This window comes from Phalangium opilio, unplaced genomic scaffold (assembly GCF_054372755.1).
Source record: "Phalangium opilio isolate 3A_F unplaced genomic scaffold, DU_Popi_V2 ptg000022l_1, whole genome shotgun sequence".
NCBI lineage: Eukaryota > Metazoa > Arthropoda > Arachnida > Opiliones > Phalangiidae > Phalangium > Phalangium opilio.
The window spans coordinates 5,585,140-5,608,091 of NW_028324154.1; the positions used below are offsets into that span (position 1 = coordinate 5,585,140).

Sequence of the window (22,952 nt, forward strand, 5' to 3'; positions counted from 1 at the left end):
CTACCGCGGACGGACGATTCAGATTTATTCGGATAGTCAGGCCGCCCTCAAGGCACTAAATCAGTGCCTTGTCGATTCTAGACTGGTTCTCAGCTGTCTGGATCTGCTGGGCTCTTTGGCTGCCCGCAACAAGGTTCAATTGTTGTGGGTGCCAGGGCACTGCGGATTCCTGGGCAATGAGAGGGCTGATATGTATGCCAAAAGGGGGGCTGAGGCGAAGTTCTTCGGACCTGAGCCTGCGGTTCCCATCCCCCATGGCATCATTCGCCATAGGATTCACTGCCAGATGTCTGCACTTCAACTGCAGCTCTGGCTTGACATGGATGGGCAGAGACAAGCCAAGGAGTTTGTCCCGGGTCCTTCTATCACTAGGGCAAAGGAACTGCTTGCCCTCACCAAAAGCAAAATTAGGCTGGTCACCAGTCTCCTCACTGGACACTGCCGGCTGAATAGACACCTGCACTTATTGGGCATCGTTGATGACCCACTCTGTAGGTTCTGCCGGGAGGTAGAGGAAACCTCCTCCCATATCCTCTGCAGCTGCGACTACCTCGCGGCCATGAGGTTTGAGCATTTTGATATGCATACTATGGAACCTCACCAGTTCTCTACTGTCTCGGCCAATCGGATTCTCCGATTCATCGAGGCGACAGGACTCTTCGCAGTCTAACCAGCTCGGGGCGCACAATATACCCTTGGTATCGGTGTTCGACGCGGCGACGCGTCACCCCCTTCAACAATAACAATCTAGCATTTTCCCATAAGAAAGTCGTACTGAATACTTCAAAATGGAGCTTGCCAAGCTGCCAATGATTTCGTTGCAACGTCAAGCTCTGACTAATTTCGCCTCGTCAGTTTGGATTAAGGCAAATAAACAATTCTTACGATCCGATCCGGTGACCGAGCCATTGAACGACCAAGCAATTGCCGAGCTAAAGCGTTCCAACATACGAACATTTTTTAAAGAAATGACAATGATGATATTGACTGATGTTGGAGATGAAATAATTATGTGGCTTTACAAAATTAAAGACCGCGTCAACGACACCACATTGGAGCACCAAATCGCCAATTTGAGTTGGACGGTTGAAGGCCCATTGAATCGACCCAAGATGGCCAGATTACTACTAGAGAATGAAACTGACCTCGATTTGTCATTCAGTTTTGAAATGTCATGCACGTAATGTTTGGAGGATAAAATTAGGGAACTATGGCCACGAATCAGAGAAGAACGGAAGTTAAACGATTTCGATGCTGAAGATTTGATGGTACAATACTGGTTTTATAAACTAGACGAACACTTGCTGAACATACCAAATAACCATCTAGACCAAAGGTTAGATCTTTATGGAAGGTCTTTTGATGTAAAATGTTTCCTTAAGGTTGTTTTTAGTCGTTATACTAGTATTGAAACAGTGAAATTTCTATTTAATAGTTTAAGTGATGCGGATAAAATTGAGGCTTTGAATAGTTTCAAATCATCGTCTCCATACTGTTGTAGTTGTTTTGTAATAAATTGAAAACCACGATATAGATTTTAACTCAAGCTTTATTCTACTGTTTTCATGCCGCGATGAAAGAACAACTGATTTATATCTTGTTTGCCAGGTCTAAAGTCAGCTCGTATCATGTTATCACAGAATGTTTAATTTCTTATCTTAATAGTTTTTTAAGCCGACTTTAGACCTAACATATACAACAACTTTTTTTTACATTGCATTTCTGAGTTATAGACATGATTTACTATTTATTGTTTAATACTGCGCTGCGTATCGATCTGGTTTGGCTAGTAGGCGAACGTAAGATGATCTTAACGGTTTCGTTGGCGGTATGGTAACGTTTGGTGACTCGTCCGGGTGTCTCGTGGCGGAAGTCGTCGGTGTTGTTCCCCTTGTTGGATCATCAGTATTTCCCGTGGTAGTGGTCGTCCCTTGAGCTTCTTGTACCTGCTGTACCTCCTCTTGCGTTTTGTTTTGTGGCCTGCCGTACGTCGTGATGCGAGCGGGTTTATTGTTTCTTCTTTGTGATGTGTGGACATCAGGTTTCGCTGTTGTGTTGGAGTACCAGCTTGGAATTGGTGGTTCTTGCTCTAGAGGGACGTGTCGTGGTCTTAAGTGAATCCTCGTTCGACGGAGGGTTTTATTTTTCTGATTTAGTATCCAATAGGAGTCTGGTGTATCTGCGTGTTGCATGACTTCAGCCATTGCCCATTTCCGGGTGTCGGTCTGATACCAGACCTTGTCACCTTTCTGGAGGTTGTTAGAGGTTTGTGCGGGCGGTTGTTCGCCTGGTCTGTCATCTGTTGTTGTCGCCTCCGTAGTGTAGCTGTCATATGTTTTGTCGGGTAGTTTGGTTTTAATGATTTCGTGTTGGTCGTTAATTGCGTGCGAAACCTCCTGCCCATTAGCATTTCTGCTGGTGCTAGTCCATCTGATATCGGTGTTGCGTGATATTCTAGAAGCACATGGCTAAGGTCTTTTCCTTCTGTTCGAGACTTGGTGAGGAAATTCTTGAGCGTTTGGACCATCCTTTCTGCTTGCCCGTAACTTTGAGGATGATATGGGCTTGCTGTGACATGTTTTATTCCCCAGTTCTGTAGGAAGGATGTATACATATATGATGTGAACATCATCCGAGATTATACGTTGCGGTATTCCATGGCGAGCGAATTGGGCACTCAAAAATTTTATTACAGCTTCCGCATTTGTTGTATAGAGTTGCTGCGCCTCTACAAACTTGGAGTAGTAGTCTATAAGCAGGATGTAGTTTTGCCCGTTCCATTTGAATAAGTCCATTCCGAAATCTGCCATGGGAGCGAAGGAACATCTATCGGCTGTAATGGCATTTTCGTGGTGGCAACATCCCGCTGTCTGCATGTTGTACAGGTTTGGATGTAGTTCTTTATGTCTGTTGACATCTGTGGCCAGTAGACGTTAAGCCTAGCCTTGGACAGACACGCTGATACACCTTGGTGAATGCTGTGTATCTGAGCCATGGTATTAATTCGTTGTGTGGCGGGAATTACGAGTTGATCCCCCCTATACAGTAGGCCTTGTTGCTCCCAGATTTCTTCTTGTAATTGCCAAAATGCTTGAACTGATGGTAATTTTATGGCAGAGCGATGTTTAGGCCACCCGTGTCGCGTGTATTCCATAACTTGCTGCAGGTCTTTGTCGGTTGCTGTAGCTTCTATCATTTTGGTCATGCGCTGTCGAACCCTCCAAGTAGTCTGATGGCATTGTTGTATTTCTGTTTGGTGCTCGCGATAAGGTGTCAGCTATGTATAACTTGCTGCCTGGAACGTATACCAGTGTTGGATCATAGCGGGCTAGTCGCAGGGTCAGTCTTTGGAGCCGTGGTGATAGTAAGTTGAGTGGCTTTTTGATTATTGCCAGTAATGGCTTGTGATCCGGTAGCCACAAAGTAACTAAAGTGCTCGCACGCGAAGTACACTGCTACTAGTTCCCTTTCTATTTGCGCGAAGCGCATTTGAGTCGGCGTAAATGTCATGGACGCATATTCCACCGGTTTGTTGTTCTGTATCAACACTGCTCCTATGCCATGCTGGCTGGCGTCCACTGATATGGTATTCGGTGCAGATGGATCATAAAACGCCAAGACTGGAGCCGTTGAGATCGCTATCTTGAGGTCATCATACGCAGTTTGTAATGTCGCGTCCCACTGGAATACCACATCCTGTTTCATCAGTGCTCGTAATGGAGCAGATCTTTCAGCGTAGGCTGGTATGAACTTTGCTAGGAAGTTGATCATTCCGAGGAATCGAAGAAGAGCTGGTTTGTCGGGAGGTGGTGGTAGCTCGCGGATTGCCCTAATTTTTGCTGGGTCTGTTCCAATTCCACTGGGGGTAATTACATTGCCTAGATATGGTATACGTTGTACTGCCAGTTGCATTTTCTTGGAGTTGAACTTCAAACCCTTTTGTCTTGCGCGCTCGAGAATCTGGTGGAGAGTGATTTGATGTTCCTGCATGTTTTTTCCATAAATGAGGAAGTCATCAGTTGAGATGTGCTTGTTGTTGATCCCTGCGAAGGTTTCGTTCATTATCCGCTGACAGTGCTCCGACTTGGTTGCTATGCCGAATGGGAGTCTTGTGAATCTGTATTTGCCAAACGGGGTGGTAAATGTGCAGAGATATGAGCTTGCCGTGGTGAGTTCTATCTGCCAAAAAGCAGATTGTACGTCCAGAACAGTAAAGACCTGGGCACCTGATAGATCTGCGAATATTTCCTGTGCGGTTGGCATTGGATAATGCTCCCTCCTCATGGCCTGATTTAGATTTCGTGGGTCAAGACAAATCCTGACGCCAGGCTGGGCCTTTGTCCCTTGGTCATGCAGCGGGGTCTGTGGTAAGGCGATCTCTGGTTTTCGAACCACGACCATCGGGTGGACCCACTCTGTGGGCTCTGTGACGGGTATTATTATTGATGCGGCCTGCATCCTCTTCAATTCAGCCTGTACCTGGCTTCGCAGTAGGATTTGTATCATGCGAGCGTTGGCAATGGTGGGAACCGCGCTGGATTTCAATTTGATCTCATAGCGCCCTGGGAGTTTACCGACGTCGTCGAATACATCTGCATATCGTGCAATGAGTTCGGTTATCCAACTCAATTTGAATGCGCCTAGAGTAATCAGTAGCCTGATACTCTTTTCTAAAACACTCTCGGAATTCCGAAAGGTTTTTGAAAGCGGCTGAACCCCCCACAAATTTAAACCAGCGATCGGCCGGCCCTTGTAAAGACAAAGGGATCACGTAAAAAAGGATATCCTTATCACCATAGCCGGTCGCTGATTGATACCGCAGAAGAGCCTCGAGGAAATCCATCGGATATTTCTCATCTGCGGGTCCTAAATAGGTTGGAGCGTCTACTCGCAGCCTTACCTGAGGTGTTTGTGTTGGATTTCCAACACTAGCTACCCCACTACCTGAGACAAAACCTTGAAAGGCTTGACGCAAGGCATCACTAATAATTTGGCTCATTTGCTGAGCCGGGTCTCCGGACTCAGTGCCTTCACCATTATTAGCGGAAACCGCGGATCTAGTTTCCGGCATAAACTAAACTAACTTTCAATCAACTAAATCGGCTCGCGACCACAACACTCTTTTAAATTAAACTTAGAGAAAAATTAAACTAAGTACATGTATTACTCTATGTTCTCAAAGCCCCACGTTGGGCGCCAGTTTGTAAGCCCTACAATACTGGGGGTAGGCTTACCCAGAGTGAATAAAAGTACTTTTCTAATCAAACTTTATTTTCGACTCACCCAGCCATCTCTTCAAGAATGTTACAAAATAAAAACTTTTAAGAAAATAAACAAAACGGTGGTTTGGCCTTCCTCCTTTATCGCTGGAGCCAAAAGATGTCTTCTTGGTCCCCGGCCCCTCCTTTTATAGACACAGGGTCTCGAGTCGGGTCTAAGGGTTCCTTCCCCCTTGACTTTTGGTCAAGGGGTTAAGTCTCTGTCGGGATTCCGACGAGGACAGTTGCGCGGTGCAATAGGACTTTCTTAGACCCCCTGATAGTTTTACAAGCGTATGCTCGTTCCGCTGCCACCCCAAGCTCGCTAATTTAAACGTTACGAGGAGCAACGGCCTACCAGGGGTAACGCCATTTCGCGTTTGCGATATGGCCGTTACAAGGCAAGGCATACGATAGGCTTGTATGAGAAGAAACACTAGAAGAAGCGAAAATATAGATTAGGAGGGGTTTTAAAATTGCAAGAAAGGGACCCTCTTTTACCCTTCTTGCTATCTAGTTTCCCGTCTTCTTCTTACTAGGTTGCGATGCCTTGGATTTAGGAGATACAGGCTTATTGCTCTTTGAATCTTGACAATTAGGTCTGTTTGTCCCGCCTTCCCACATTTATGGCAAACAAGCTTAGTATAGCTACTAGAACTAGACGTGGCTTGGGTATCCTGAGTAGTTGCGGTCATACTTCGAGAATTATCACTTCTGGAAGGAATGTTGCAATTGAACCCCGTCTAATTGATACAGGAAATTGGCCGCTTTTGCAAAATTACCATTAAATCGCAAATCCGGTTTTAATACCTTAGCACCTTGTGACATGTTTGAAGCTATAGTAGCATTCAAATTGTTCGTGGTACTGGAAAGTAGACACTAGCTCTGTTAATTCAGTAAGCTTAGCGTTTAGCAAAGCTACGTAACCCCGACTTATTACTGGTAAAGTTTCTTGAGGAACAAAATGTGAAGGACACGAAGTTATTGGTGGCCTTACACTGAGGAAATGTTCCAAATTGGTGATATGTTACCAAATGGAATTGCGGAAGGATAAATACTTGTGGTAACCACAGGTTTTTGTCCTACCACTTAAGAAGTACTGGTTCTATAACGTTCACATAAGAGCTAGACACACTAACATTGGCATGCGTGTTAGTGGTAAGCCTTGGTTGTGAAGGCGCAACAGAGAAGGGGTTGAAACCTGTCTGTAAGTACTAAACCTAATTTGCGGTACTCTAGAATTAATATTGAAAAATGGATAACCAGTTTGACTTACAGAAACGGGCGGAGTGGACATTGTTGGTGGTGAGATGCTCGAAACAATAGGGTCAGTGAGGCGCAACTGGCTAAAACGCGCGGCTAATTCACTTTGTGAAGTGCTTTGTTCCAACAAGGCGCGTCTAGCTGCGATACGTTGTGGATCACGTGATCCAGCGCTAGCAGCTCTCTGATTGGATAATCTATTTGAGCGACAAGCTCCCCCAGCCAACACGGTTGAAGCGTCCCAGTCGCAGTCCGTCTCAGGGGGTGCATTGTTTCGATTGCGCCACATGGTAAAACTGGTTCAAACTGGTATATCGGAGGGGAAAAAGTCAGCACTAACCGATAAGCCTAAAAGTCCGATCCTAAAGACTTCGGAAGTGGCTCCAAGCCTAGGCTATGCAATATATTAAATTAATTTAATCTAACCTAACACTCGAAATATTCGGTTCCTGGCAAACACGCCAATTATTTATCCTCTATTTCTGATTGGCTTAAAAAGCTGTGGTTACCAGGTCCAGAAATAATGGAGACCTAAATTTAGGTTGCAAATATGATCTCTTTATTATCCAGGTTCGTTAGGGTAGTTGCATTTATACACAATAATAATTTTGGTGTTAGTAATAATAATTTATGATAATGACTATTTACATAAGTAGAGTGAAATAAATTATGGGAAGCGAAAGTAGGGAATGTCCGTACTAAATAAATGAAACACTTACAGGATGGCAAACTAGCTTAATAGAGCTACTAGAACTAGACGTGGCTTGGGTGTCCTGAGTCGGTCCGTGACATTTAGGCGCCATCACTTCGGCGCTGGTTATTTAGGCGCCGCCATTTAGCCGCCAAGACATTTAGGCGCCGTGACAACTAGGCACCGAGACAATTAGGCGCCGTGACATTTAGGCGCCGTGACATTTAGGCGCCGTGACATTTAGGCTATGCGACATTTAGGCGTCGAGACATTTACGGGCCAATAATTTTTCCATTATTTCTTCTAAAAATCCGTAAAGACCTCTCAATTTGGCAACCCGTGTATTGTCCCTGTGCGTCACTGCATGGCTAGGTTCGCAATCCCCAAATAAAGGACACGAAACCTTCATGTTTTTACAAAACAATCTTAAAATAATAAAAAAATAACCTAACCTAACCTAGCCTTAGTTGGGAAGTCAATGAAAATAATCAACAATATTTTGGAAAAGGCATAATATTTTGGGAAGTCAATGATGTTAAACAACAATATCTTGGAAAAGGCATATTATTTTGGAAAACCAACGAACATGAACAACGATATTTTGGAAAAGGCATATTATTTTAGGAATTCAAAGAACATAAAGAACAATATTTGGAAAAGGCATATTATATTGGGAAATCAATGAAGATAAACAACAATATTTTGGAAAAGGCATATTATTTTGGGAAGTCAATGAAGATAAACAACAATATTTTGGAAAAGGCATATTATTTTCGGAAGTCAATGAAGATAAACAACAAAATGCTTCAACTCGGAATCCAGTTGAATAAAAAGAATATAAGCCTAAAAGTGGCTCTGCCACAGTGGAGCGAATCGCATTCGGCCGAAACCAGTCCCAATCAACAGAAAAACCCGCATTTCTCCGGGTTTCGGATTCGGTCCATTGGGACAAGAATGCATGCTCATATACACCCGATGGAACTAAAATGAATTGAATTCCCGGGAGCGCAAACATTGCATCTATGCAAGCAAACAATTCTTTGACTTATAATAAACCAAACCTAACCTAACCTAACCTTACACCTATCAATAAACCAAACCTAACCTAACCTAACCTTACACCTATCAATAAACCAATTACAACCAAACCTAACCCTAAACTGATTTAAAATTGTTATAAAATATTGCACCTCAATTGAGACCCGCCGTTGGGCTAGATTTTGAAACTATAGCCAAACATTTTCTGTCGAATGCGATTCTGTCCAATGAGACTCGGTTGAATGCGAAACCCCCCCTAAAAGTACTTGTCATGTTCCTTTATTAAATATCTCAAATGTTTCACGAATATATTACGGCAACGTCGCGGCGCCTAATTGTCTCGGTGCCAAATTGTCGCGGAGCCTAAGTGTCTCGGTGCCAAATTGTCGCGGCGCCTAAATGTCGCGGCGCCAAATTGTCGCGGAGCCTAAATGTCGCGGCGCCTAACTGTCCCGGCGCCCAAGTGGCGGTGCCAAAATGACCGGCGCCTAAATGTAGGCGCCCAAATGTCCCGTTCCGATCCTGAGTAGTTGCGGTCATACTTCGAGAATTATCACTTCTGGAAGGAATGTTGCAATTAAACCCCGTCTAATTGATACAGGAAATTGGCCGCTATTGCAAAATTACCACTAAATCGAAAATCCGGTTTTAATACCTTAGCACCTTGTGACATGTTTGAAGCTATTGTAGCATTCAAATTTTTCGTGGTACTGGAAGCTACATAAGTAGACACTAGCTCTGTTAATTCAGTAAGCTTAGCGTTTAACAAGGCTACAAAACCCCGACTTATTACTGGTAGAGTTCCTTGAGGAACAAAATGTTAAGGACCAGAAGTTGTTAATGGCCTTACACTGAGGAAATGTTCCAAATTGGTGATATGTTACCAAATGGAATTGCGGAAGGATAAATACTTGTGGTAACCACAGGTTTTTGTCCTACCACTTAAGAAGTACTGGTTCTATAACGTTCACATAAGAGCAAGACACACTAACATTGGCATGCGTGTTAGTGGTAAGCCTTGGTTGTGAAGGCGCAACAGAGAAGGGGTTGAAACCTGTCTGTAAGTACTAAACCTAATTTGCGGTACTCTAGAATTAATATTAAAAAATGGATAACCAGTTTGACTTACAGAAACGGGCGGAGTGGACATTGTTGGTGTTGAGATGCTCGAAACAATAGGGTCAGTGAGGCGCAACTGGCTAAAACGCGCGGCTAATTCACTTTGTGAAGTGCTTTGTTCCAACAAGGCGCGTCTAGCTGCGATACGTTGTGGATCACGTGATCCAGCGCTAGCGGCTCTCTGATTGGATAATCTATTTGAGCGACAAGCTCCCCCAGCCAACACGGTTGAAGCGTCCCAGTCGCAGTCCGTCTCAGGGGGTGCATTGTTTCGATTGCGCCACATGGTAAAACTGGTTCAAACTGGTATATCGGAGGGGAAAAAGTCAGCACTAACCGATAAGCCTAAAAGTCCGATCCTAAAGACTTCGGAAGTGGCTCCAAGCCTAGGCTATGCAATATATTAAATTAATTTAATCTAACCTAACACTCGAAATATTCGGTTCCTGGCAAACACGCCAATTATTTATCCTCTATTACTGATTGGCTTAAAAAGCTGTGGTTACCAGGTCCAGAAATAATAGAGACCTAAATTTAGGTTGCATATATGATCTCTTTATTATCCAGGTTCGTTAGGGTAGTTGCATTTATACACAATAATAATTTTGGTGTTAGTAATAATAATTTATGATAATGACTATTTACATAAGTAGAGTGAAATAAATTATGGGAAGCGAAAGTAGGGAATGTCCGTACTAAATAAATGAAACACTTACAGGATGGCAAACTAGCTTAATAGAGCTACTAGAACTAGACGTGGCTTGGGTGTCCTGAGTCGGTCCGTGACATTTAGGCGCCATCACTTCGGCGCTGGTTATTTAGGCGCCGCCATTTAGCCGCCAAGACATTTAGGCGCCGTGACAACTAGGCACCGAGACAATTAGGCGCCGTGACTTTTAGGCGCAGTGACATTTAGGCTATGCGACATTTAGGCGTCGAGACATTTACGTGCCAATAATTTTTCCATTATTTCTTCTAAAAATTCGTAAAGACCTCTCAATTTGGCAACCCGTGTATTGTCCCTGTGCGTCACTGCATGGCTAGGTTCGCAATCCCCAAATAAAGGACACGAAACCTTACTTGTTTTTACAAAACAATCTTAAAATAATAAAAAAAATAACCTAACCTAACCTAGCCTTAGTTGGGAAGTCAATGAAAATAATCAACAATATTTTGGAAAAGGCGTAATATTTTGGGAAGTCAATGATGTTAAACAACAATATCTTGGAAAAGGCATATTATTTTGGAAAACCAACGAACATGAACAACGATATTTTGGAAAAGGCATATTATTTTAGGAATTCAAAGAACATAAAGAACAATATTTGGAAAAGGCATATTATATTGGGAAATCAATGAAGATAAACAACAATATTTTGGAAAAGGCATATTATTTTGGGAAGTCAATGAAGATAAACAACAATATTTTGGAAAAGGCATATTATTTTCGGAAGTCAATGAAGATAAACAACAAAATGCTTCAACTCGGAATCCAGTTGAATAAAAAGAATATAAGCCTAAAAGTGGCTCTGCCACAGTGGAGCGAATCGCATTCGGCCGAAACCAGTCCCAATCAACAGAAAAACCCGCATTTCTCCGGGTTTCGGATTCGGTCCATTGGGACAAGAATGCATGCTCATATACACCCGATGGAACTAAAATGAATTGAATTCCCGGGAGCGCAAACATTGCATCTATGCAAGAAAACAATTCTTTGACTTATAATAAACCAAACCTAACCTAACCTAACCTTACACCTATCAATAAACCAAACCTAACCTAACCTAACCTTACACCTATCAATAAACCAATTACAACCAAACCTAACCCTAAACTGATTTAAAAATGTTATGAAATATTGCACCTCAATTGAGACCCGCCGTTGGGCTAGATTTTGAAACTATAGCCAAACATTTTCTGTCGAATGCGATTCTGTCCAATGAGACTCGGTTGAATGCGAAACCCCCCCCTAAAAGTACTTGTCATGTTCCTTTATTAAATATCTCAAATGTTTCACGAATATATTACGGCAACGTCGCGGCGCCTAATTGTCTCGGTGCCAAATTGTCGCGGAGCCTAAATGTCTCGGTGCCAAATTGTCGCGGCGCCTAAATGTCGCGGCGCCAAATTGTCGCGGAGCCTAAATGTCGCGGCGCCTAACTGTCCCGGCGCCCAAGTGGCGGTGCCAAAATGACCGGAGCCTAAATGTCGCGGCGCCTAACTGTCCCGGCGCCCAAGTGGCGGTGCCAAAATGACCGGCGCCTAAATGTAGGCGCCCAAATGTCCCGTTCCGATCCTGAGTAGTTGCGGTCCTACTTCGAGAATTATCACTTCTGGAAGGAATGTTGCAATTGAACCCCGTCTAATTGATACAGGAAATTGGCCGCTTTTGCAAAATTACCATTAAATCGCAAATCCGGTTTTAATACCTTAGCACCTTGTGACATGTTTGAAGCTATAGTAGCATTCAAATTGTTCGTGGTACTGGAAAGTAGACACTAGCTCTGTTAATTCAGTAAGCTTAGCGTTTAGCAAAGCTACGTAACCCCGACTTATTACTGGTAAAGTTTCTTGAGGAACAAAATGTGAAGGACACGAAGTTATTGGTGGCCTTACACTGAGGAAATGTTCCAAATTGGTGATATGTTACCAAATGGAATTGCGGAAGGATAAATACTTGTGGTAACCACAGGTTTTTGTCCTACCACTTAAGAAGCACTGGTTCTATAACGTTCACATAAGAGCTAGACACACTAACATTGGCATGCGTGTTAGTGGTAAGCCTTGGTTGTGAAGGCGCAACAGAGAAGGGGTTGAAACCTGTCTGTAAGTACTAAACCTAATTTGCGGTACTCTAGAATTAATATTGAAAAATGGATAACCAGTTTGACTTACAGAAACGGGCGGAGTGGACAATGTTGGTGGTAAGATGCTCGAAACAATAGGGTCAGTGAGGCGCAACTGGCTAAAACGCGCGGCTAATTCACTTTGTGAAGTGCTTTGTTCCAACAAGGCGCGTCTAGCTGCGATACGTTGTGGATCACGTGATCCAGCGCTAGCGGCTCTCTGATTGGATAATCTATTTGAGCGACAAGCTCCCCCAGCCAACACGGTTGAAGCGTCCCAGTCGCAGTCCGTCTCAGGGGGTGCATTGTTTCGATTGCGCCACATGGTAAAACTGGTTCAAACTGGTATATCGGAGGGGAAAAAGTCAGCACTAACCGATAAGCCTAAAAGTCTGATCCTAAAGACTTCGGAAGTGGCTCCAAGCCTAGGCTATGCAATATATTAAATTAATTTAATCTAACCTAACACTCGAAATATTCGGTTCCTGGCAAACACGCCAATTATTTATCCTCTATTACTGATTGGCTTAAAAAGCTGTGGTTACCAGGTCCAGAAATAATGGAGACCTAAATTTAGGTTGCATATATGATCTCTTTATTATCCAGGTTCGTTAGGGTAGTTGCATTTATACACAATAATAATTTTGGTGTTAGTAATAATAATTTATGATAATGACTATTTACATAAGTAGAGTGAAATAAATTATGGGAAGCGAAAGTAGGGAATGTCCGTACTAAATAAATGAAACACAGGATGGCAAACTAGCTTAATAGAGCTACTAGAACTAGACGTGGCTTGGGTGTCCTGAGTCGGTCCGTGACATTTAGGCGCCATCACTTCGGCGCTGGTTATTTAGGCGCCGCCATTTAGCCGCCAAGACATTTAGGCGCCGTGACAACTAGGCACCGAGACAATTAGGCGCCGTGACATTTAGGCGCAGTGACATTTAGGCTATGCGACATTTAGGCGTCGAGACATTTACGTGCCAATAATTTTTCCATTATTTCTTCTAAAAATCCGTAAAGACCTCTCAATTTGGCAACCCGTGTATTGTCCCTGTGCGTCACTGCATGGCTAGGTTCGCAATCCCCAAATAAAGGACACGAAACCTTCATGTTTTTACAAAACAATCTTAAAATAATAAAAAAATAACCTAACCTAACCTAGCCTTAGTTGGGAAGTCAATGAAAATAATCAACAATATTTTGGAAAAGGCGTAATATTTTGGGAAGTCAATGATGTTAAACAACAATATCTTGGAAAAGGCATATTATTTTGGAAAACCAACGAACATGAACAACGATATTTTGGAAAAGGCATATTATTTTAGGAATTCAAAGAACATAAAGAACAATATTTGGAAAAGGCATATTATATTGGGAAATCAATGAAGATAAACAACAATATTTTGGAAAAGGCATATTATTTTGGGAAGTCAATGAAGATAAACAACAATATTTTGGAAAAGGCATATTATTTTCGGAAGTCAATGAAGATAAACAACAAAATGCTTCAACTCTGAATCCAGTCGAATAAAAAGAATATAAGCCTAAAAGTGGCTCTGCCACAGTGGAGCGAATCGCATTCGGCCGAAACCAGTCCCAATCAACAGAAAAACCCGCATTTCTCCGGGTTTCGGATTCGGTCCATTGGGACAAGAATGCATGCTCATATACACCCGATGGAACTAAAATGAATTGAATTCCCGGGAGCGCAAACATTGCATCTATGCAAGCAAACAATTCTTTGACTTATAATAAACCAAACCTAACCTAACCTAACCTTACACCTATCAATAAACCAAACCTAACCTAACCTAACCTTACCTAACCTTACACCTATCAATAAACCAATTACAACCAAACCTAACCCTAAACTGATTTAAAAATGTTATAAAATATTGCACCTCAATTGAGACTCGCCGTTGGGCTAGATTTTGAAACTATAGCCAAACATTTTCTGTCGAATGCGATTCTGTCCAATGAGACTCGGTTGAATGCGAAACCCCCCCTAAAAGTACTTGTCATGTTCCTTTATTAAATATCTCAAATGTTTCACGAATATATTACGGCAACGTCGCGGCGCCTAATTGTCTCGGTGCCAAATTGTCGCGGAGCCTAAATGTCTCGGTGCCAAATTGTCGCGGCGCCTAAATGTCGCGGCGCCAAATTGTCGCGGAGCCTAAATGTCGCGGCGCCTAACTGTCCCGGCGCCCAAGTGGCGGTGCCAAAATGACCGGCGCCTAAATGTAGGCGCCCAAATGTCCCGTTCCGATCCTGAGTAGTTGCGGTCATACTTCGAGAATTATCACTTCTGGAAGGAATGTTGCAATTGAACCCCGTCTAATTGATACAGGAAATTGGCCGCTTTTGCAAAATTACCATTAAATCGCAAATCCGGTTTAATACCTTAGCACCTTGTGACATGTTTGAAGCTATAGTAGCATTCAAATTGTTCGTGGTACTGGAAGCTACATAAGTAGACACTAGCTCTGTTAATTCAGTAAGCTTAGCGTTTAACAAAGCTACAGAACCCCGACTTATTACTGGTAAAGTTCCTTGAGAGAGAGTTAGGACGCCTGTATTCCGAGCAAAGCTCGGTATATCGGCGTCATTTGTGTGAGAGGGGTTCAATTACAACCCCCTTTTTTGTCCCTCTCAACCTATTCCCCCTTTTTTATTGACAACAAAGGATGATTTTGTAGGCTTATAATAGTTTTTAAGCTTAAGACCATAATATAATGTAAAAAATTATTTATTTATTTTATAAAGAGAAAATTTATTTATTATTAAAAATTTAAATTGGAAAACAAATAATACAAGAATAATCAACAAAACAGATTATAATGCATGCTTAAAATTTTAAAAAACGTCATTTATAACAAAAAATATGGAAGAAAAAGTAATTTACGATAGCCGTAAGCTGTAGTTCTATAGTGGGGTGAAACTGTGACTTTATCCATAACTACTTGGTATGTTTTAGTTTGATTGATATTTATAAGTGTATGATTGGGAAGGCGACGTATTTTCGGGCCAATAGGGACTTGAACAGAATTAATTTTAGGACGACCATCATTATCTACGCCTAAAAGTTTCTTCATTATATCAAAATTTACATGTTCATCCGTTGATGAATTCAAATAAAAACCTTTAACCTTTATGATATTGGTTTTTCCTCTGCTTTAGGATCTAAAATGTCCATTGAGTAATTTTTTTGCCCTCCACTTCCCCATTCGCAAATATAAGCGTTAAGACCGTACGGTTCTAGTTCGTTCTTTAATTCCCCTAGGTGTTTTAGTAAATGTAGGCGTGCCATTGTGGTAGTGTAACATGCAATAACTACATTCGCGTGTTTTTGAATGATCTCGTTTTCGCGGATATATTCGTATTTCACGAGAACTGTTGTATCATTAATAGTTAGTAGAACTTTAACCTATATGTCGGGATTTAGTATTAACTCATACAGTTTCCGAGAGTCTTTGATTATTTTGGTAGAAATATGGGTGGTTTTCTGCCCGAATTTGCCCCAAAAAGAATTTAGCATAAATTTGCTAAGACATCTCAACCCTTCGTTCTTCTCTATTTTTGCAATGTCCAGATTTACCCCATCCACCTCCTTGAAATTTTTAATATAATTTTCTTCATCTGCTTGAGTAACGCAATCGGCAGGGAAACCACAGGCCAATGTTTTATATTCCATAAATGCATTGACATAGTCTTTAAATAATCCACCCTGTTTTGTTTCGGAGTTGAACTGGGTTACCTTGTATGACCAGGCCTCATACATCCGGGTTATCTTATAGCCCCTCTGGACAGCATACCTTAGCTCATCAACCACCCAGGTACCACGTAATTCCCTTTGCTCTGGGTCATGATCACAGTCGCCCTGGAATTGAGTTTTGCAGCATGTATAGCATAAAGGGACGGTTAGCTTCCCGTTAATACGAGTGGGTAAAACAGGATGTATTAGATCTTGAGCCGGTAGTACGTCACACTTGAGGAGGCCCTTAAATGAAAATATGTCTGGGAAGTTATCCAATATTATGTCAGGGTGACCAATAGGTATCTTTGCTGTTTTGTTCACGAAAGGGTATAAACTAGTGAAGTTAACCTAATGAATGCGTTAAGACCCCGACGTTTTATGGTATAGTTTCGTTGCGCAACAACGTAAACCAAGGGTTTAATCTGGTTGCTGTTTTGGGCATAATATCATTAAGCTTCGAAAATTGGTTAATTACTGATTTATCGGCTTTTTCCTTTGCCCAGTCACACTCCCATTTAACATTTACTTTGTAACTAAGGGATTTTAACTTTGTTAACAAGTTTATACTTCTAATATAACGCATAGTCAAAGTCTGGGCAGGGTCGCCATGCAAAGGCCTGTTTCTATTTATAGGAAAATGCCTTTTACATCCTTGGTAGAAACATCCCCAGTACTCAAAGATTTCGTTGCTAATTTCGCAAAAACCATCAACTTTGATTTTTTTGGATTCGGGTTTCTTTACCTCTAAATGACGATTGTATCGGTATATTTCTCTTGTTTGCGGTCCATTCTAGCCATTCTTTAGCACCTATTGATTGATTTTCACTGAGTCGATAGCAGTTGGATGGTATGATTCCTATAGTATTGGGCTTTAGATAATTTCGGCGAAATACAAAAGAACAGACACCTGGAAGGGTGACAGCTCCACAGTTGAATGGATCAATCCCCGTGACTTTTAGTTGAAGAGTTCGAAAAGTTACACACCCTAAGAATAGTAAAACAGTATCATTCTCGCAATAGTAATAAAGCTCGTTCATGAAGTTGAAACCCCGTCCTTTAACATCCTCGGTGCTATGCCATTTTAAAAAAATATCCAAGTTTTTCTTTGTGAAATATTGGCTTCCGTAAGCCTCGGTAGGGGTAGAGTGTTTTCCAAAACGTAATTAGTCTCTTGCTGTCTGTTAATATCGAATTGATGGTTCACGGTGTTAAATAAAAAATGGGGGATATAACCCTTGGCAGCATTGGGTATACCGAAAGTAGCTGGGAATTTTGCTAAAGCTACAGGAATAAAATTATAGGAATTCAGAAATAATAAGTTAAAAAATTTCATTTCTAAAATGCGGGTACCATTGATTTTTAAAGATGGGACAAATTTTTCGTCCCGGTTAATAATTTCCCAGATCAATAATTGATTATCATAATTACTGCCAAAATGAGACAGTATGATTACATTCTTAACGGCGTGTAATTGCATTAGGTAATCTAAAAATACGGATATAGGATTACCACCCGAGAAATGTTGTTTACGAGGTCCGAATTGCCCGCACATGCTGCAACTAAAGTCTAGGGATGTCTCGTCTATACAATTTTCGCAAACGGTTATGCTAACACACAAAATTGCCTGATGTTCATAGGCGCCTAACTTTTCTTGACTTATTTTTGTCTGAATGCATTCTACGTCAAAAAACACGTACAGAAGGTCTGGTTGACTAGATCGGGGCTTTTATAAATGATTGCTAGGTTGATATTTTTTGCACACCTGACAATAAATCTCACCACACGTATGCTTCTCCGATCTTCGTGAAAAATCGATAATTTTTAAACACTCTTTGCAATGATAGAGTCGATGGCAGAGAGGTTTTTTATCTCCCGAGTTAGCCTGATGGCTTTGATAACAGTCATTGCCTAGAAATTTTCGTGAACAATCCCCACAGGTTTTCTCTGGACCTTGGCAGATTGTGGGTCTCATACAACGAAAACAAAAGTCGCTACATTTATGCGATTGTCTTCGCCAATAAGGCATGAGACATTTCTCGCAAAAACTATCATAGTTGAAAAGGGGTCTTAATTTGGTAATTACGTTGTAATGGTTATTTTCATTCAATAAAAAAGTCGTGGTCTAACATCAGTAGGTTCGTCTTCTCCGAGAATTAAAATGGGTATAATATTTTCGAATCTATAAACAAAAATCGAGTATTTATTCAAATAAACCTTGAGTTTTTAAATTGACTCAGCCGTACCACATTGGCTTACGACTACGCCCGCCTTATGACACAGGTTTAAAGCTTCAGCTTTCTGTAGTGTAGTCCTTGCACCTATTCGCGATATAGTCTCATATCGAGTTTTTAGAGTCTTGTTTCCTGTTGTATCGTCTATGAATGTACGATGCGCTATAGCTACGCAGAGGGATCTGGCTAGACAGATGTTATCAGAATTAATTATGCGAGTTATACATCTTCTATCACGGCAGAACAGATTAAAAGGCTTAATTCCACGTGTTTATGGTCGACCTTCACCCTCCGGTAGTCTTACGATACTAAAAATCATTTTTATAGGCCCCAGAAAAAACTTATCTATCTCGTCATCGTAGAGCATCTCGCTAAGCTGGTCAAATAGAATGGTGGGATCCACTTGATCTAATCTTTTAAAGGGTAATTCCAATTCTGAGCGACAGTCTATTCCAAGACTTCTTAATGTTATTTGTACGTAATCTGTAGCTCGGTACTCGCGTAACACATTGCCCGTAATGATACATATACTTCCAATAGGATCGTCGGTGATGTTAAGAACTATTTCTCGTCCGTACATATTAAAATGATTGAAAAATTTCTCTTTTTGTTCCAATGTTTCGCACGGTGGGAGGTCGTCGATAGGCGAAAGGGGGTAATCTCCTCCTATAAAAAAATAAATTTTTTTTAGGATAGGGGGGTGCGCGAGCCGGTGTTGGGGGATGGCAACAACGCGCCCTTCCGTTTCGGGAACCGCGCGCGCGACCGCGTGTTAATTATACGCGTTTAAATATGAATATCTTTTATAAATTAGTGTCATTCGAGTATTCTACAGGGCCGGTAGGCCCTTGTAGATATGACATGACACCCTTCCGTAATGTTAAAGGAAAAGTCACACCTTTTAGGGTTAGCGTCCCATAGAAAAAGCATTAAAAAAATTTCAGTTTTTTAAGGCAATTGTGGCAGACCATACGGAAAAACTATAGCGAAGTTAGTTTTCGGAATACTTCTAAATTAACAAGCATTTATTAAATGGGAAACTTACTTGTTTCGATTTTTAATTAATGAATTCTAATTTTTGTAATTTAACTAATTAAGATAGTACGTCAAAAAATTACTTTTGGGCCAGAAGTCAGCCTAACCTTATAGCACGCTTAAACCTAATTCTACATTTCGTTCTCGTTGACAACTAGAAGGGCCTAGGTTTGTGGGTACTAACAAGTTACGTTGACATATTTCAAATGTTGGCTTTCTTGCTGATTTTCCTAATTTCTTAGCAGTGGACGCTAACAAATTACTTTGGTATTTCAACCGAGCTTGAGCACCTTTATATGTATTTTCTAATTAACTGTAGCACCCTTAATAAGAAATACGTCGTTATCAGGTCGAATTTTCGTCTAGAAAAGTAATTCAGGTAAATAATTACAGTTAACAGAGGTTTTTATATCATTTAAAGTAAGTTTTTGAACGTTCTTTACGGCCAAGGCTTAAGTTGTATAGACTAATAGCACCCCATCTTATTTCCCCATAGAGCTTAATACAGTCGAAGGCAGAGGGCTGCCATTACCCTATTTTAGTTACTCTTTAAAGATTATTAAAAAGGCTGATTTCCAGCTCTCATTTGTTTTGGAATCCTGTGTATAGTCTGCTCAATTTTATGCTAGAAACATAGCCTAACCGGGTTAACACTTCACTAGCCTTTTTATGCTGTATTTACCGTGTGCTCTTCCAATAAATGGCATACCTATTCAAATTATTAACGTGTTGAAATAAAGATAATGCTTTTCACCCTGTGAAAAGATCGAAAACTTCAAAATACTACTGGTAAGATGACAAAAAGTTTAATATGTTTTCCCTACTGCAGAGTCGTGATGTTTACGTTAGCGCAGCTTAACCATTTGTTACAACAGTGGATTTTGTTAATTCATAAATATAAGTAACGGTGGTGCTGATTAATCCAGGAGGTCAGTGTCGTTATGTAATTTAATTAGTCAAATAATTTCCATGTTTACATCAGCGCAGATTTTTCCAATGTAATCACGTCAGCAACGGAGGGTTACGTTGTTCGCTATCTCCACAGTTCACATTGCCGTTTGTTTATTCGTCTAAATTGCTATGAATTGTTTAGGTATTTAATTTAATTACTGTTATTGAAGCCAAAGTTGCTAAACTATAGAATCACATCATTCATTAACATATGTTATAGATGATCTTTATGTTACCGCAAATTTAGCACGTGGTATGATAAAAGTTTAACACATTGTGTTGGCAAGAATGAAAAACTCTTCTAAACTTTACAATTAAGGTGATTTCAAACTCATTTTATAAGCTAAATCAACACTGCCAAACCTCAATCCTTAATTATTAATTTCAACTTAATTAAGTATAATTAACGTGAATTTAAACATGAAATATACATATTTGGATGAGAACTCGAGTAACTTTGAAATAAAATACTTAATTAAGATTAAAACTGCACAAGCTGTTGGTTTAGCCCCATGTTTTCTATCTCATACTTAGTTAATTTAAATTATCTTTAAAGTACATTAATAGGCGCGAAATTCGAAAGTTTAAGGTAAAATAAGAGTCAAAACCCACTAAAAATTGCAATTAAGGTTAAGTATATATTGAAAGTCATTTATAACGTAAATGTACACTGCCGAAATACAATCTTACGTTAATTTTAAATCAATTAAATATAATTAACGTGAAATTAAACCAAAAATATTCATTTTTTGGATAAAAAGCTCAAATAACTTTTAAATAAACTGTTTAATTAAGATTAAAACTACCCAAGCCGTTGATAAATCCCAATGTTTTCTATTTCACACTTCAGTTAATTTCAACTATGTTTAAAGTACATTAATTGGCGCGAAATTCAAAAGTTTAGGGTAAAATAATGACTGTGGCAAAAATGTTAAACTGCACAAAACGTTCCAATTAGGGTAAAAAATTCCAATAAATTATACTTTTAAGCTTAATCGACTCTCCCGAACTGTGCTCAAATTAAGATTAAAACAACACAAGTTTTTCGCACAGCCACAGATGTTTCCTATTTCATTTTCGAATTAATTTAATTCATCATTAAAATACATCAAAAGCGCTCACATATTTTAGAGTAATTGCAATTAAAGTTAATATTTCATTGAAACTTGTATTATAAACTAAATCCACACTAGATAAACCGTTAAATTAAACTTAATCAAGTATAATTATTGTGAAATTAACCCAAAACACGAATGTTTTTGGTAAATTCATGGATACCTTATAATTTAACTAACAAATAATAATTAAAACTACACTTATCTTTCACTCAGCCTCCATTTTCCTGTTTAATTCTTACACTTAAAAAATTTAAAATCATTTTTCCCATATTGAAAAGAGAGCCATTGAAAAGGCGCGAAATTTAAAAGTGTTTTGGGGGGAGGGGGCGGGGGTACAGTTTGTATGCCTTTTTAACAGGAGTATTGTTACAATTGTAACACTACAGACCTTGTATTTCTAATGGAACCGGCAATACCGCAACGCTGAGCCGAAAAACCAGGATGGTAATTGTTTGGACCTATCGGGTGAGGACATTGGAGCACCAAAAACATACCGCGGTGTCACTTGTTGAACGTTAAAGCGACCTTCATCACTTTAAATCCCATGACCTGCTCAATCTGGCAATCTTTGAAAACTCAACTTCGAGGTACTTCCGGTCCCTTTTCATATACAGGGTCTTCAGTGTAGGAGCTAAGTAGTAGAATTACAGTAGTTAGTCTCGTTTCCTAGCAAAATGTCAACCTGTTCTAACCAGGACAAATTGGACAGGATGTTTATTTTGGGTGAAGGTCGCAGTATCGTTCAACTAAAGGCAGTGTTTTATGCCGAACGGTTTCGACACCGACAACATCCGGTGCGAAGCACCTTTACCGACATTGGCGAGCACCTTCGTGATTTCGGTAGTGCAAGATCATGAACGTAGAAGAGACTGTATAGTCTGTAATGAGGATAGAGATTTTGACATCGTAGCACGTTTTGAAACCAATTCATGCTAATAGTAGAGCGGTGGAACAAGAAGTTGCACTAAGCCATTCTACTGTTTGTGCCAGTTTACAAGGGCATCATTACTGGCATTATCATACCCCCTACATCAAGCCTTAACGGACGAGGATTTCCCAAGACGGCAATACCATTAGTCTTACCATGCGTCATGGGTTTACTGCTTGCAAATGTATTGCAAGACATGGACAGTCGTCTGGAAGATTGCCTAAACCACAATGGTAGAAACGTCGAATATTTACGTTGAGGTGTTTACCAAACAGTTAAGAGGTTGCAATTTGAGGCCCACGTTCTAAGACTAATCGTAGGACAGTGCTTTAAAATATTTTGTTGCATTCTCCAGTATTCTTTTTGTACCTTGTCACTCGTTGTCACTTGCATACAATAAAACATGAATTCTAAACATTTATTTACACCCTGTATAATTTAGTATGACATCACCCGTTGGCAGTATTGGGGGTTGTACATAAAGGAAGCTGTTGGTCTGATCTCGACACCACTGTATACGTATACAGTGTACGAAACAGATATTTTTCTTCCATATTTCAAATACCGTCGTTTTTAAGCTTCTTTCATAAATAAAGTGCAACATTATATGCTTATCGAAATCAATGTTATTGGATATAAGTTAACTGTAATTAACGATACTTAAGTACTTCTTTCAGCAATTAGAAATAGATAAACCCCAAATGTATGACG

At 40.5% G+C, this 22,952-nt stretch overlaps 1 long non-coding RNA gene across 1 annotated transcript; it reads left to right on the plus strand.

Annotated features, from left to right (window-relative positions):
* The first annotated feature begins 19,429 nt into the window (after positions 1 to 19,429).
* LOC149696154 (uncharacterized) lies at positions 19,430 to 22,662 on the plus strand. The gene is made up of 2 exons (XR_016382554.1): positions 19,430 to 20,033; positions 21,700 to 22,662. It is a non-coding gene; the product is annotated as an uncharacterized LOC149696154 (long non-coding RNA).
* Positions 22,663 to 22,952: the final 290 nt, after the last annotated feature.